Here is a 17,249-nt window from a genome sequence, read left to right as displayed (position 1 = left end):
AGAGGGCTGCGAAACGGTGCATGGGGAGGAGGAGAGGGGCGTGAAGGAGGAAGACGCGAGCGAGAAAGAAGCGGATGAGGAGGACTCATACAGTAGAGACCCAGAGAAGGGAGACGCAGGACCGAGAAACCCAGGAAAGGAGGAGGGCACGGAGAAAAGAAAGGAGGTCGCCGGGAAAGGAGAGGAGAGCGTGGGAGGTCCTGGTGAGACAGAATGTGTTGGGGAAACGAGATCCCAAGCCCAAGAGATACAAACGCTGAAAGAAGCCAAAACTACACGCCACATCCCAGGAGGATTGTGGCTAATGCAGGTACGTGCCTGCATACTGAACCCCAGAATATATTTTGGAAGAGGAAAGGGGGAGGAGGGGAGAGAGGAATGAGAGAAGGGGGGATGAGGGGAAAATGCAAAAGAAACTGCCAGAAACAGTTGAAAACTCTATAACATAATAGAAAGCAGAACCTAAACAGGCTCATTTTTTTATTTTCTTCTCTTTCCCTTGGCTGCACGTTACCCCAAGAGCCCTCACATTGTGTTCCTAACAAGGTATTTTGCATATTTTAAATTAACAGGCATTGTGATTTAAATAATTATAAATGATTTAAAATATTGGTACACAAGAATTGTAAGAATTGTATTCAACACGTGTATTATTAAGCTTCCTTAAACTTTCTCATACATTACCCCAAGATCCCTTTCACCCTCCTCCTAAAAAAATATTTTGCATATTTTAAATAAATGGACATTATAATTATAATAATTATAATTTAATAAAATTAAATAACACACAGGTTTAAAAAAAAAAAAAATACCTCAGTATTAATAAACATCCCAACCCATTACTCCTACTCCCTAAACAAAGGTATTTAAATATGTATTTTTTAAGTTATTTTTCGTATTTAAAAAAAATAAACATTTAATTACATATTATGTATTTAAAAAATAAATACACTGGTATTTTAATGAATACAATTATTCATTTACTCATAATCCTCTAACTCAATACATTTTTTCACAAAAGCATATACTTACTAGGGGTGGCTGTAACCATCATAATTTCTGGCACAGTAATTACGCAAAATTATCACAAAATTACACAAAATGCATCTCACACTCCAAAAAATACCTGAATGGTTCATTCAGGCAAAAATTAATCTTGTAAAAATAATTTCAAGTTGACTTTCAGTTACACGCTTTCAAAAAACTGCCTCTTGTGTGCGGATTATTAGTTTTGCACCTAAAAACTACAGAAATAGTCCACATGGATAGAAAATCTACTTGAAATGTTTGTTGAGCGCCCACATTAAAACAACTGCTACTAGTGTTGAAACGGCTATTTGCATTTAGATTTGTGGTTTTGCACTCACAGATCACCTGAACAGACTGCTTGGCAAAAAATCTATCTGAAATGCCACACATGTTCATAAATTACCTGAACTATGTATTGCACGTTAAAATGTCTCCCCAAATAATGTGATTTGTCATTATGGGGTAATCTCTATAAGTTCTGTACATTTTTAATGTGAATTTACCAAAATTACATCAATTACTCTGGTGAAATTAAACCTTCATCCAGGCCATGTATGGTAAAGGCATGCATTGTAAGTGCATGGGTGGTAAAGAATAAGGTGAAAAAGGCACTTTGGCCCTCATTATGAGTTTGGCAGTAGGACAACTCTGACTGCCAAACTTGCAGGGAGGAGGCAGCAGTCATACTGGCTGCGTCCCCCTGGTCGCATTATGATGTTCCCGCCAGGCTTACAGGTGGGATCATCTTATTACAATGTACCTGCCTGTCTGACCGGTGAGAACATCGTATTACAGCATTCCAGCTGGTCAGACAGGTGGAAAAAGTGCTATGATATTGGTCTTGGCTGCTTTAAGAGAGTTGAGGCCAATACCGCAGCACTACAGCACCCTCGGAACGCACACCGTCTGCAAAGCAGACAGTGCGTGTTCCAATGGTCCTGGCCAGAGGGGCCCCTGCACTACCCATGCCATGTGCATGGGTAGTGCAGGGTCCAAGCACTGTGTTTATGCCAGTATTTCCATGGTGGTGTCCCGTAATGAGCCCCATTGCATTTTAAATGATATCCCCCCAGTGCAGCTAGAACAGAATAGAGCTCTCTGAATTGTTATCATAAATGTGGGTGGTAAACTACAAACTGCAGCCGATATTTTAATTTTAATTTTAATTTAACTGGTCCATTTTTTGCTCCAACTTACTGTGGTCTTAGTGGGAAGTTAAATAAACCAAACAGGTGAAGTACATTTTGCAGTATGGTTTTGGGGATAAAGAACACACACTGACATGTGTCACAGTGAGTAATGTTTTCACCGGCAAAATTAGGAGTGTACTACCTGAATATCACGTGGAAAATATAAATGTGCAATAATATTGTAGCCTAACTATTGTGTACAGAAATACTGCATATATAAGTATATATATAGATGTATAGGTTTTTGATAATTATGCTCAACTCTACTTATACTTGTCTTGAAGAAATAGCTATGTAGATCTATAGATAAGAAAAATAAAGCTGCACTCATACATATACTTAGTTTCACAATATTTCGGGCCTTGATATTTAGGCTATGATGTATTGGCACAGCAATATTTTTCACACAATAATCTGACTTACAACTAAGTAGGGTCCATAAAAAGGCAAAACATCTGGGGTGAAAATACAGAAAAAGTGGGGTCCCTACACACCTCGTGGTCAAAAGTACTGTTTTCACCCTGTGCTTAAGATTATTCAGGAAATTCATTTAATATTTTTAGCCTCTCATTCATTTAATATAGATAAAGGAAAAGTCATTTGTGCAATACATTAGGAGTTAACATGCAAAATGACCAAATGAAATGAAAAATATACAAACATAGTTTTTGTAGTGTTCAAACAAAGTACCACAGACATTTTCAAAGGTATTATCCCCATACCATTATAGATTATGTGGTCCTTGTATCTTTTACTGGGTTTTTCACTCTTCATTTAACAGTAGCATACCAACCTATTTTCAATTAAACAGTCTCCTTTCATTTAACCAGGTCAGTGTTCACTAAGATACCTTCCTGACATTGCAATATTCTGCTTCCAATAAAGCTTCTCCAGGGACCTAAACCTTGTTAGGTGGTGCTGACTTTGAATGCTGCAGGCAATTGACATTGTGAAATACCCAGACACCTTTTGCTAAAAGGCATGGGAGTAACACTTCAGGCAGAACAGTGGCACGAAAACATAATCCACAAACAGATTGTACCTGTACTCAAACACAACAGCACCATGGGAAATGTAACCCATTAGGTGAAGGCATTAGGTAAAAGGGACAAATAGAGCACAAATTGTCCCAATTGAAAGTCCAATGAGCTGCATCCAAAACAGGCATCAGAAATATATATGTTTCAAGACACAATATCAAATAGTAGCTGTGATCCTGGTTGTTCACCCACACCTACTTCATGAACCTTTGGGCATCTGAGAGCAGTGATTCCCCAACTGTGTTGTGGGGAGCAATCACCTCATCTGGGTTCTTTTGATAGCAAGACCAGTTAGGCAGTCATCTGGCAACAACCTGCAGCACCCAGGTACTGGCACTGGCACTTCCCCTCTTCTGTTTGATGGTTATTGCTCTCACTCCCTGATTTCATATGCACATGCACTGATGAGACATGCAAATATTACACATTTATCTCCTTGGCTGATCTAGAGTGCCCCACACATATGCATTCAGCTCATTTCTATTCCTGCTTTTCTAGAGACCTGAGACAGATGATTGTGACGCAACTGGTTCTGCTGTAGCAGCATGTATTAAATTCAGCTCCGCCTTCACAATAAACTGGTGGGCTTTAATAAACCATTGAAATGATCACACAAGTTATTACTTATACTTTTAGCTTGCTGACATACTGATGTCCTCCTGTGTTCGATTACAAGGTAATTTCAATGACGGAATACAGCCCCTGGAAATCGCCTTTGAATTATTTAAGCTCAAGGGAATCTTTTGTCAGGTCAATTTACCTTAGCTTTTCTATTTTTTTTCAAATTGCTCTACCAGCTAAGTAAGGTCACATTGTTTTGAAAATAATGTTAAGGTATTTCCTACTCTTCTGTTTACTTAACGGTGTGTTTGAAAGTTTGTTGCTCCAGCTACTTGACACATTGATTATTTTAGAACTTCATCCTTGGGTCTTCCATTTCTTATTCAATGTAGGTTCAGTAGTGATTAACCTTCTATTTAGGGACTATTTCCCTTCCTGCAATATGATTCAAATATGGTGGCAGGATTAGCTACCATTAATTTTGGCCTATTCACAAAGGTAAACAATGAGTAAATCTACATATGTACATTTTCTTTTACAAGTTTGAGTAAATGTACTACTTTAGACTATTCACCATTTCTGAGCGTAAATGAACTCAAAAGTGTAGACAAACATGTCTCCACCCACAGAAAACAGGGGGTGAAGCCTAAATTATGACTATAAAGTTATAAATAGTAACTTTATGACTGTATTTTCTGATTCTGCACACTAGATGGTGATCTCTGCTAATGGGGCGGAGAACTCCACCACAGGGGAAGAGATCTTCCTATGGTAAACAATAGGGGGATCTCCACCACTGGGTTGGAGATCTTGGCCAACGTGGTGGAGACTGGCTAATGGGAAAGAATAGAGAAAAGTTTTAAAGTTTATTAAGCTTATCGTAATATTACCAATATCTTTATGGTTGAATATTAATGTAAAATAAATGTATTATTTATTCTAAGCATAGCACACAATAAACAAAATGTTAAAGTTTTTTAAAACTTTGTTGAGATTTAATAAATAATTCATTTTTCTATATTTAAATAATTTTTAATAATTTTACTTAAGTATTATCCCTAAAAAAGTTCCACTTAACATTTCCCATTTAGTTATTACCTGTAAAAGGGATATATAGAATTAATTACAAATATTTAAAATTATTTAGGATATATTTAAAAATAAATGTATATGTAAATATACATTTACATTTTAAAATACATTTATTTTTAAGTCAACAACGCAGTCAAAAATTTCAATGGAAAATTAAATTTTGCAAGAATAGAAAAATACTCCAAAGGTTGTTTATATCACACCCTGTAGTGAAACAACACTGTTTAAGGCCTCAAGATGAGCCTTTTGCTTTTGAAAGCATGAAAATGATCGTGCACACCCTTTTTTTTAGCTCTAAAGTGCCGATATTCACCAGAAGTCAAATACAATCAAAAGATGTAACACCTGAAAACAAATTATTTTGTTGGTCATTTTGAGACATTTCTTAAGGTTCCCGGTCAGCAATTTTCATCAAAAACTGCACATTTCTGAATGAACAGAAAATGGGTTCACATTTTTTTTAAGGCCCCTTGCCACTTTTTATGGCCTAAAAAGTGACCTAATGGGCAAACTTAATATCCTTTATTTTGGTAATTTTGTGTTACAAAATTATTGCATCTCTACCAAGATTACACCAAAACACCACATTTAAAGGGAGTTGAGGATGGCGTCTGGATTACCAAGATAAAGCCCTCCACTGGATCTCATCCTTCCTCTCCGACAGAACGCAGAGAGTCCGTCTCTCCCCTTTCCGCTCCAAAGCCACCAACCTCATCTGCGGCGTCCCCCAAGGATCCTCCCTCAGCCCTACGTTGTTCAACGTCTACATGGCCCCCCTCGCTCAACTGGCCCCCAACATCATCTCAGCATCATCTCCTACGCCGACGACACCCAGCTCGTCCTCTCCCTGACCAAAGACCCGCTCACCGCCAAAACAAACCTCCACGAGGGACTAAAATCCATCGCCGATTGGATGAACAACAGTCGCCTGAAACTCAACTCCGACAAGACGGAAGTCCTCATCCTCGGGCGCACTCCCTCGGCCTGGAACGACTCATGGTGGCCCTCCGTCCTCGGACCCCCGCCCACCCCTGCCAGCCACGCAAGAAACCTCGGCTTCATCCTGGACTCCGACCTCACCATGTCCAAACAGGTCAGCGCCGTCTCCTCCTCCTGTTTCAACACCCTTCGAATGCTCCGCAGAATCTTCAAGTGGATTCCAACAGAAACCAGAAAGACGGTGACCCAAGCCCTCGTCAGCAGCAGACTTGACTACGGCAACGCACTCTACACAGGCATCCCAACCAAAGACATCAAACGACTCCAACGTATCCAAAATGCCTCCGCCCGACTGATCCTCGACATACCCCGCCGAAGTCACATCTCCCCTCACCTAAAGGAACTCCACTGGCTCCCGGTAGACAAGAGGATCACCTTTAAACTCCTGACCCACGCTCACAAGGCACTTCACAACACCGGACCCTCCTACCTCAACACCAGACTTAACTTCTACACTCCAACACGTCAACTCCGATCCGCCAACCTCGCCCTCGCACCCCGAATCCAGCGCAAGACATCCGGCGGCAGATCCTTCTCCTTCCTCGCCGCCAAGACCTGGAACTCTCTCCCCACATCTCTTCGCCAGACCCAGGACCTCCTCGCATTCAGAAGGCTCCTCAAGACCTGGCTCTTCGACCGCTAAATCAGCAGCGCTCCCCCCCCCCCCCCCTCAGTGCCTCGAAACCCTGACGGGTACATAGCGCGCTTTATAAATGCTATGATTGATTGATTGATTGACTGATGAATGAGCATATACGCACAAATGGAAGCTGCAGGAGACTGAACTGAGTATAACTTGTTTGAGGAAGTGAACAACAGGTGGTTATTACAAATACCTGACAGATGGGTTATGTGCATAGTGTATGACATACGTGATGTTCATAGAGACACCTACAAATATACATGCATTATTTGTATAAGCGCTTGTACGTAATTGTCAGTTACATGGGCAAGTTTTTACTATGTTTATTGTCAGTTTATTCATGGTGGGAAACGTCTGGCGAGTATGCCCGATACTCACCAGGATATTTGAACATATACAGAAGGAAGCAATGATTTACATTACCATAATCGAGACATGAATTTTGTAGAGATATTTACGAGCGTACACGTTTTCTCTAGGCAAGCGTTCATAATTATTTGCAATTGCACACGGGTCGACATGTATCAAATTCTGTTGCCAGCGAAGCTATGGTCTTAGATATTTTATTAACGTACTCATCATTCTATATAACATCTGAGTCCCTATAGAGGGATGCTATGGTTAATTATATTGTTTTTTTTTTAGTTTCCTGTTGTATATGATTGAGTTGATTTTTAGTTTATGTTGTGTTTCTTACTTATTTGGGTTTCAAAGTTAGGAAATTCAAGACAACATATTAGGTCTCCTATGGATACGTGATTGCTGATTTGGAAGATTTTGTTATATGCACTCGGTGAGGATACTCTGCCCCTTGTCACTCATCTTGGATGGAGCCAGCACATGAGGGTACATACTTCATCTTTTGATTTGGAATAAATGTTCACTTTAATAGGTCTTCCCTATCTCAATAGTAACTAACACATGTTTTAGGTTTCCACTTGTATCTATATACTTTTTTCTCTATATGCTTTTGTTCCAGAATATATTTTTTTACCACAAATTGGGTGAAGGCACTTTTGTATTTCAATTTTGTATACGGAGGTTACATTGGCAGTTATTTATATTACTTTTTTAGCCCTGATGAAGTCCTAGCAATTATCTTTTGCATGACGAAACACGTGTTGGCTGAAAAAGTGGTTGGAAGTGTAAGAAACTGTATTGTATTGATTGGAGGAGATTTTGACAAGCACGATACAAAGCATCATGAAAAACAACTGGATGAAAGTTGAAGAATACAACGGTGATCAACACTGATCTTTTCTTGTTGGACTCTTAACTTATGCCTTATACTATTTTCAAGTTGTTGTATCTCTTTGGGTGTTAAGGGGGAGTTGGGTTGGTCTCCCCAACTAAGAGCACTGTTTTGTAGATATATGTTTGCATACTTGGTGTGACTCTGTGAGCGCCAATACCTTTGAAACACCTTTATGTATCTTTGCAGCTTAAGCAAAGCAGCCTTGTTAGTTTCACAGTGTGCAATCATCATCCGCAGCAACATCAGCATGGCACAAGGGATAACGATTGTCACACCAAAAGTGTGCAGAAAGCATACCTTGCCTGTAGGTCACTTTTGGCAGTAATAGTACAACAACAATAACAGCCTACTATTCAGGCTAATGTTTACCAAAAAGTCAGCATACCACAGAAACCACTACAAAGTCAGTTTATGCATCAGAAAGCTGGCAATACTGTTAGCAGTTGACATCATCCCCTTTTCATTTGAGGAAGGAGAGGGCTAGAATTTGTGGTGGTACTCTGCCCAAAAGGAAAGGGGCCCAAAGTTAGACAACTGTGGGCTAGTGGAGTGTCTGATACATATGCTTCTTCCTTCCCATATTATGGCATAGGCAATGAGCAAGAAGGAGAGTACAGTGAGTCAAGCAATCCCGTTGTTGCATCTGCTGTAGGATCATTTGGCAAAGGTGGAACAAACATTTAGCAATATCAGTGAAGAAGCAGCTTCATTAATAAACAGCTTAATCCTTCGCTTGAACACTAATAAAAGACTCCAGAAAGAGACTGAATCCTGCAAAGAATATATCTGAGCCATGGTACTGGATTCACTGAACAAAAAATCACTGGCCACTTTCATGCATTTTACAGAAATGAAATTGATATCTTAGTTTACAAGACTTGGATCATCAGCAAAGCAAGTGATCCAGAAGAAGAGCAACAGCAAATTTGAGGCCATGGGAGAAGTTCAGATGTGAAGCCTTCAACCTCCAGAGAGGGCAGTGTTGTTGGATCACAGTCTCTGCAAAAGCAGTCATCACCATTACCTGCCACTAGACCCATAGCAGCAACAGCTTCAAATTAATTGCCAGCCTCTGCAATTGGTGCAGGCAACACAAACACAGTAAGTAGCTTCACCAGTGACAATTCAGAAGATGGTTCAAGACTGTCCGAATGACCCAATAGAAGAGTACTTCAATCAACATCCATTGCCCTATCAGCATGTGAAGAATGAACAGTGGCCAGAGCTCTGCACGGCAGCAATAAGATATCAAGCATGTCTGTAGTTGCTGTGTCTTCAGATCATGTGTTTAGTGCAGCTGGCGCAGTAAGAAGGACCAGGACCAGATTGATGATAATTAAAATAAAAAAAACACTTCATACAAAAAGATCATATAGCTCTTCAAGATACAATCATGGATGACGAGGGCAACTGGTCTGACATCACAAGTGTGATGAATGAATCCTCTGGGTTTATATCAACTATTGCAAAGAAGCTTAAATGGAGTACACCAGTGTGCATGGCACTAAAGTCAATCAAGCAGGATGTAGCAATTTTTGACCAGGGTTGACTGAGGTGTGACAGGTGAGAAAAGCTCATTCAACCTTCACTTTGACCATATACTTTGAAACCAGCTGATGGTGACAGTCTCCAATAGAAGAAACCTCCATTTATTAAAAAAAAAAAAAGATCCACATCTTTAACCTTTGTTTCATTCCTCTGTTGGGCTGCCAGTGAAGATTTAAAAGGCTGCCCTGTATTCAATTGCTATCTCTAGACCCTGTCAGACAAACAGGAAATAATGGTCACAACACTTTCTTACTGGCCTTGTCTTTTTCACATTGTCCTACACAAAAGCAAGCTGAAAGGTGCCTATTTCTCAGCTCTATCTTCTCTCTTGGTCATTTAGAGGTTTGCCTCCAGAGCCTATGTTTCCTTGAGCAGCTGTTGACAGGCTGAAGCAGCCATCAATGATGCAAAATTATCTGCTTCCCCACAACTAAATTCAATGAATGGGCAGTTCTATGAATAGAGTTACAAACTCAGCTAAAGACTTAACCCTGTTTAGGTGAGCCCTGTTAAACAAGTGTATTGTATTCTATTCAAAAAATTTAATTAGATTGAAGTGTTCAGTAACTGCTTTATTGGCATCTTGATACGTTTCAGGTTTTTTCAACCCTAAATGAGGTGTATGCTGAATCTCAATATCTGTTTGTCCCTGCTTTCTTCTATTGCATCTGCAAAGCAATCTAATGATTGTAGCCACATTGTCTACCCGAGGCCATGATTCTGTCTGTTGAGCATGCCTAACTTGGCCATTGACTTTAGAAATGATGCAGCATCATATTAGGGGTGCTGTTCATTAGACATTTTTGTCTCTGCAGCCACCTCTTTTATTTCTTTAATGCATGAATAATGGCCAGCTACTTTATATGCCTCACTGTTGAATTGCTCATGGGTATGTGGAGGGCCTTTCTGTAGCTACTGATGTGATTGAAAACCAAGGAAGTGAACAATTATGGAGAGTAGTTTACAAAAGAGATGAAGGATCCAAACCAAGTGTGTTTCATAATATGCAACCCTCTGCCGATCCGTGCACATATCAGCATTGCTATGCAGTGAATTATACTATACAGAGGAAGCCTCAGTCACTTCACATTCAACCCTCCATACGAATCGAGTCAGAAAAATGTACATTGAATCACAAAAATAATAGAGGTAGCAAAAGTGGCATACTACGACCCCTAATGCTACCACAAGGTTAACCCAATCTTCCATAGATAGGCCCTCAACATATCCTGATTTTATGTCAAATTGCTAGGAAAGGGCAAGGAGTGGAAATTACAGAAGGAAAATATGTTTTTATGCCTGTTTACCTTCTCGTTTTGCTTGTGCCTGCATGCCTATGTAGTAAGGCATAGCAAGGGCAGTGCACAGGGATGTAACACAGGCCAGCACCAGAAGCAGTGGTGGTGGTGAGAGACTCTCAGCAGTAGTACCCGTAAGTACAAATGAGAGGGGGTGGCAGTGGGGAAGTGCACATACACATGCACACTCACACCCATATATTCACATGCAGTCACGGGCACACACACACTCATTCACAACACACACTCACAAATATACATACATTCATGCATACACGCACGCAGCAGCCAATATAAAACACCTGCACTGCAGGTCATGAAGAGAAGCCTTGGTGGTGCCAGGAGGATTGAGACTGCTGCCTCCTTTCATTGGCTGACTCTAAGTCAGCCAATGAGGGAAGGCAGCAGTCCCTACTTGTCACAGAGTAGGATGGAGTAGGATGGAGTCAGAGAGACTGTGATCCCACTCACCCTGTGATGAGGTGTCAGTGATAGACACGCCGCCTTGGGCACATCAGGGCTTAAACCTGAAGTGCCCGGGTACAAGGCTATCACTGACTCTCTCCCTCGCCAGGAGGGGGAGGACCTGGAGGACCTTTGCTGAGTGGAGGAGGTCACGTCCACAGGAGCGGTGACCTCCTCAGCCCAACAAAGTTCAGATCAGGCAGCCAGGAGCCTGCACATTTAGCACAAGTCTTGCTCCTGGCTGCCTGAGCCTGAAAATAAAGAGTGTCTGTCAGGCTGACCGTTGCTCAGCCTGACAGACACTATTGATGTCCAAAAGGTGAGGGGCATGGCCTCTCTACCGCTAAGGATAGCCTGCTGCTGACCTTAAGCCACCTCTATAGTGAAAGTACAATTTTGTTAATTGCAAGGCAGGTCCAAACAATGAATAGCAGTTGCTGTCTAGCTCCCAGCTCGTTGTTTAACAAGTGCAAGAACAGTAACGTTCCTGCTACAGAGAGAAGAAGCAGAGTTGCAAACTGTAGCTTTAGCTGTTGCTGGTACAGTGTGCCAGGTCAATTCCAGTCGCCCTCTATGACAGCAGTTCTTAACCGTTTGACTTGTGTGGCCCTCACTGAATTATTATTGGAATCTGGGGAATCTCTCTGAGTCTCTACTGGAATCTGGGGACCCTAGCCTAAGCAATATTTAAGATTTTAACCTCAAAATAAAACAAATACAAAAATAAATATACACCAAACAAATGGTCAATTATTTTAATATTTTGTTTAATTCACAATCAAATAGAGAACAGATTTTCACATTTTCAATGTTGCTATTTATTTATTTGTATATTCTTCATTAATTTGAATTTGTAATTTTTAATATTATTTATTTTTGTAAAAGAGTTTCGGACCTCCTGAGTAGGCCTTGTGGACCCCCAGGGGTCCTCAGACTTAAGGCTAAGAACACTACTCTATGAAATTGAGCAAGTAAGTGGAAAAAGAAAAATTAGGCAAGACAGCAGATGGCCAACCAGGCGAAACTGAAACAGCAGGACTGGCCACAAAAGAGACACTGGTGATAGATAGAGATGCTGTAATATATATATATATATATATTACATATATATATATAAGAAATAATGGGAAGGTAGAGGTCGAGTACAGCACAGACCAAAAGGTGTGTGTGTGGATGTGAGACAGAAAGATCATAGGAAGACAGGTGTGAAAGAGACAGGAGAAAAAGAGCACAACAAGAGAAATAATGCGAGATAGATAACAGATTCAGGTGACATACAGAACAACATAGTAAAAATCATCTAGTGGCAGGAGGCAGCCATCACAGAGGAGAGACAGCGTGACAAAAGAGAAGCAGCAATATGGGTGTACCTATAATCAGTGCACTGGCAGTGGAGGCCAGCATGTGAGGGGCATACGTCATCCCAACGATGACTGCCATTTACTCAACAAACAGATGGCAGGGGAGCTTTTCCATGCTTGTATTATGGTTCATTAACTGTTGCTTCATCACTGAGACAAAGAGAAGGGTGAAGTGAAAGACTGCATGAGTAAGATAAGGCAAGAGAGAAGTAGCCATTAAAGTGCAGTGCCACGTGTTTGCCTGTATTTTCGTTTGCACGTGAGGGATAACCCTGAAGTCTAAATGTATAGCCTGTGGAGCTGTGTAACCTATGTAATATGTCAGCCCCATAAGACCTCATTAAGGCAGGATTCGGGGGATCAGCAGAGAAAGAGTTAGGGTGGGAACCCTTCATCCTACCTTACAGGAGGGTCCCCTAAAGGTATTTTAAAACCACTGGCAGTGCAGGGTTCCCAAACGGAAAAGCAGGGATAGCAGCTGCTATTCTTGACTACAACTAATTGACAGCTATATGGGGAGAAAAATGAAAGGGTTTCTCCATTGTCCTGCGTTCTACTACATCGCTTACCAATCAACAATGTGCACCTGCATAAGTCATCCTGCTTTTCACTTTTAGCTGATGCTCTTCAGCAATAACCACATTTTTCTTTTTTCCAATGCTGAATAACATTTGATTTGCCTGTGTTTGCCTACTATATTTTTTATGTATCCTCTCCATGTGCCATTTTGTTTGTTTAGTTTTCTATTCCAATGCTGCAGACACACGTCTTTGGGCCGTAAATTAAAAATATATATGTCCAAAAAGTGTTCCAAAGTAATTTTTTTACATTTTTCTACAAGTAGCTGCTGAGGACTCTAAAAAAGAAAAAAACATGTAAAATAATAAAATACCTGGATAGGAAAGTTAATACTTTGATGAATGTCGGGAGCTGTGGGGGAAAGGGAGGAGGTAGGTGGTGACTTTTTAAATAAAAAAAAAAAGCTGAGCTGGATGGGGAAGGCGAGGGATGCTATGGGCGAGCATGCTGGAGAGTAACACTGACAACACAGGGGTTCAGGAGTATGAGGGGGGAAGTAGCACGGGAAGACTGCAAGAAAACACACGCGTTACCATCAAGTGCTTAAAAATTTGGAACAATTAGTTCCCTGGTGTGGAGACAGAAAGATGTGTCATCCGACCAAAACAATGTTAAAGAAGCTATGCTCCTGGGGAGATAAAACAGACAGGATGAGGAAGAACTGCCATCAAATAACATGCATGCAGATAAGAATGACAAAAATGCCAACAATTGGTAAGTAAAGGGCTGACCCAAAGCCCACGGTAAATGTGTGGATTGCTCTAGGCGAGACCTAAAAATATATAAACAAAAAGGTGCTCATTCTTGAAAAAGCACGAGTTAATAAAAGTATCTCGCTACAGGTAGTCTTTCATGACCCAAAACGCACACTTGATTGGTGTAATTTTCAAAAGACCTTTGGAAATACCAGACAGCTGTAATTCCTCAAGGATGTTCTCTGTAAACCACAAGGTTTGCACGCAGGTCAGAACTGTTTCTTCCCTGCCTCCTGCTGCCATCAAATTTAATTATGAATCTGCAGGCCAAAAATATAGCATGTGATCAAAAAAAGCACTCAGCACTTTTTCATAATTTGTTACTCAATATTTTAAGATTTTTTTCTGCCGCTAAACAGGTCACCCCAGGGTCACGGGATGCAAAGTTGTATATCAAACCGGGAAACTGTGTGAGGTTCTGCTTGTTTGGTAGCTGCATAATTTATGCACATGGCATATTGTCTTTGTGCCCTTGATCTTGTACAGTCCTTTATTCCATGTACTTAATATTGTCTGTCCTTTGCTGGGCTTATTTCCAAAATGATTACTCTCGAGTTTTCAAGCGTAATGGCACCATGCCCTGACTGCCCACACTAAAAATATCTGGAGGCCATTTCTTAATTGATAATTCTAGCACAAACGTGGTCCTTTTTTCTGATGTTATTGCTTGTTTTCTTTAGGCTTTTTTGTTAACTATCTAGTTAACTGGGCATTTCAAAGCATGTGTGTTCAGTTTCAACTTGCCACGTCGACCTGATATAAAAAAACCTTTATCCAGGCCCAAACCTTCCTTTTTAATACATATAAGTCACCCCTAAGGTAGGCCCTGAACAGACCCAAGTGCAGTATACAGTGTTTTTCAAAGTTAAACATGTACTTTTGCGTATTGCATGTCCTGGTAGTGGAAAATTCTTAAATTAATTTTTCAATACTGCAAGGCATATCTCTCCCGTAGGATAACATTAGCTTTGCCTCACTACATTTTATAAGTGTAAATTCCAAATGGGAAGAGTTGAGTGGTTAATGTTTGGTGGCTTTGGAATCCTAATTTAAAATCCTAATTTACGATGAAGTCTGATTTTTAATTACAATTCTGAAAATTACACTTTTAGAAAGTTGGCATTTTTTTTCTTAGCCATTTGATGCCTGTAGCCTGTTTCTGATCACATGACTGGGTGTAGTTGGCAATTGGGCTTTGTGCATTTCTCCTAGACAGCCACATACAATGGGAGCTCAGATGTGACAATGGGCAATCACTGGCAGGATGGGAGGGAGGAGCTGGCCCCAGTATCACTTACACCTGAATAGGCTGTCTCCTAGCTCCACACAAAGGACTGCATACCCCATCTAGTTAGTCTCCTGGACTGTTGCTCGTAAGGAATCGCTGCCATGCTGTGCTGGCCTGCTGCTTGCTCCCTGCTGCCCTCTGCACTTAGTGAAAAGGACTGGTCCTGCATCACTTGAACCCAGAACCCAGAGTGACTCCAAGGGCTAGTTGTCTGTCCTCCTGATCTTAAGCCTCAGGGACATTACAGGCTTCCAACAACCTTGTATCTGCACTTGAATTCTGCCATCTGTGAGTCTACCATGCCAAGCGGTGCCATCCCAGTCCTGACTCTTGTAAGTTGACCTAGGATGCTTGGCCAGCCTCTGTGGATCCAGCGGAACCGACAAATCGCCTCAGCTGCGCAGCACAAACCCGAGCAGAACCGATGCATCTTCGCTGCTTTGCAAAGACCCACATTGCTTGTGCAGCCCATATTACATTTGGAACCATCACTGCATGACGCATCCTTGGTGCAGGCCCTCACATCTTTTGTTGACGGCAGCCTTGACGACAGTACTAGGCTTCGCATTGTAGCCTTGCCGCTCTCCTGAACTGACGCATCACCTTGACTGCAAGCTGCATCCCCGACTCTGGATTTCGCATTGCAAGCCGCATCTACGTAATCCTCAACATCGATGCAACAGGACCTAGCACAGCAGCCTCATCGCCTCTCAGAACCGATACATCACCAGGCTGACTAACATTTCTTCAACGTGGATCTACGCAACACTCCACAAACCAGGATGTAAGAATCTCTGTTCAGTTGGCGTAGCTGGGTCCCTGTAGCTGGCCTGTTCTTCATCATGGTCAGCCTGAACTAGTGACTTTGTCCCCGTCCTACGCAACCAGATATCTACGGTTGGCACTTTACGCCTTTTGGTGCTCTTTACTCTAAAAACTTTAAAATTCAAAATCTCTGGTTCTATTTTTTGTCATTTTGGCCTTGTTTTATTTATTAAATTAAACTCTATTTTTCTAACATGGTGTGTATTCTATATGTGAGGTTTTAACTCTTCTATTGTGTGAAGTGTTGCACAGATACTTGACACATTGCCTCTAAGTTAAACCTGGCTGTTCTGTGCCAAGATACCAGGGGATTGAACACAGATTAAGTTGGGGTTTGCTTGTGTCTTACCCCGACTAGGGTTGTGGTTGCTGCTTTGCAAGGGCTCACCCCCCAGTCAACCAGCAACCCAATTTCTTACGTTTGTGATCGGTCTAGGGGAATAGGACTTATGTTTGTGCAGTGCCATACAGTGATTTGGTGTATACTACCATCACATATCCGAGACCAAATTCAAATTTAAATTTCCCCTGATTGGCCTTTTTACTTTTTTTAAATTCTTCTCTGACTACTGTGCCTGAATCCACCTCTAGAAGTATGGAGTTTGAGCTGGCTAACATGGAAATTCTCCCTGACTTGCCTTTTTTGCTTTTTCTAAATTCTTCTCCGACTACTGTGCCTAAATCAACCTTTACAAGTATGGAGCTTGAGCTGGCTACCATGAAGTTCTACACCGTGGCCCAGCTCAAGGAGTTATATAAAGAGAGGGGATTTTCAGGAAAGATCACCACTAGAAAGGTGGAGCTGCCAAGGTTGCTAAGGGCCTGGGCTGAAGTCCATCAGCTACAGCAACAGAAGGAGAGGATTTGAATCCCAGTTCTGAGGGGAAGGGCTAGGGGACGACCTTTCTGTAGAATCTCCTGCAGTTGAGGAAGATGACTTGACCCCAGAGCTGGAACTCGTTCCCCAGGCAGGGAGCAGTGTGTCTTCCAAGGGCCTGATCCCAGAGGAATTGCAGGACAGAAGGGAGGAAAGGAAGCTCAAGCCAGAGCAAGCCAGATTGGAGCTGGAGAAGGAGGCAAAGAAATTGGCCATAGAGGAGAAGAAATTGATGTTGGCTCATGAACTGAGTCTTAAGCAGCTGCCAGGAAAGCAGAGTCCAGTAGTGATGGTGGCAGCATTCATCAGTGCCCTCTGGAGACATGAGGGTCCATATTCTTAAAGGTATGGTGCCTGACTTTGTTGCAGGAGATGACATTGACAAGTGGCTTGAGGCTTATAAGGTTGCATTAAAGATGCACAAGATCCCAGAGGAGAATTTTA

This window comes from Pleurodeles waltl, chromosome 3_1 (genome assembly GCF_031143425.1).
Source record: "Pleurodeles waltl isolate 20211129_DDA chromosome 3_1, aPleWal1.hap1.20221129, whole genome shotgun sequence".
Taxonomy (NCBI): domain Eukaryota; kingdom Metazoa; phylum Chordata; class Amphibia; order Caudata; family Salamandridae; genus Pleurodeles; species Pleurodeles waltl.
Note: the sequence above shows the minus strand (reverse complement) of the source record.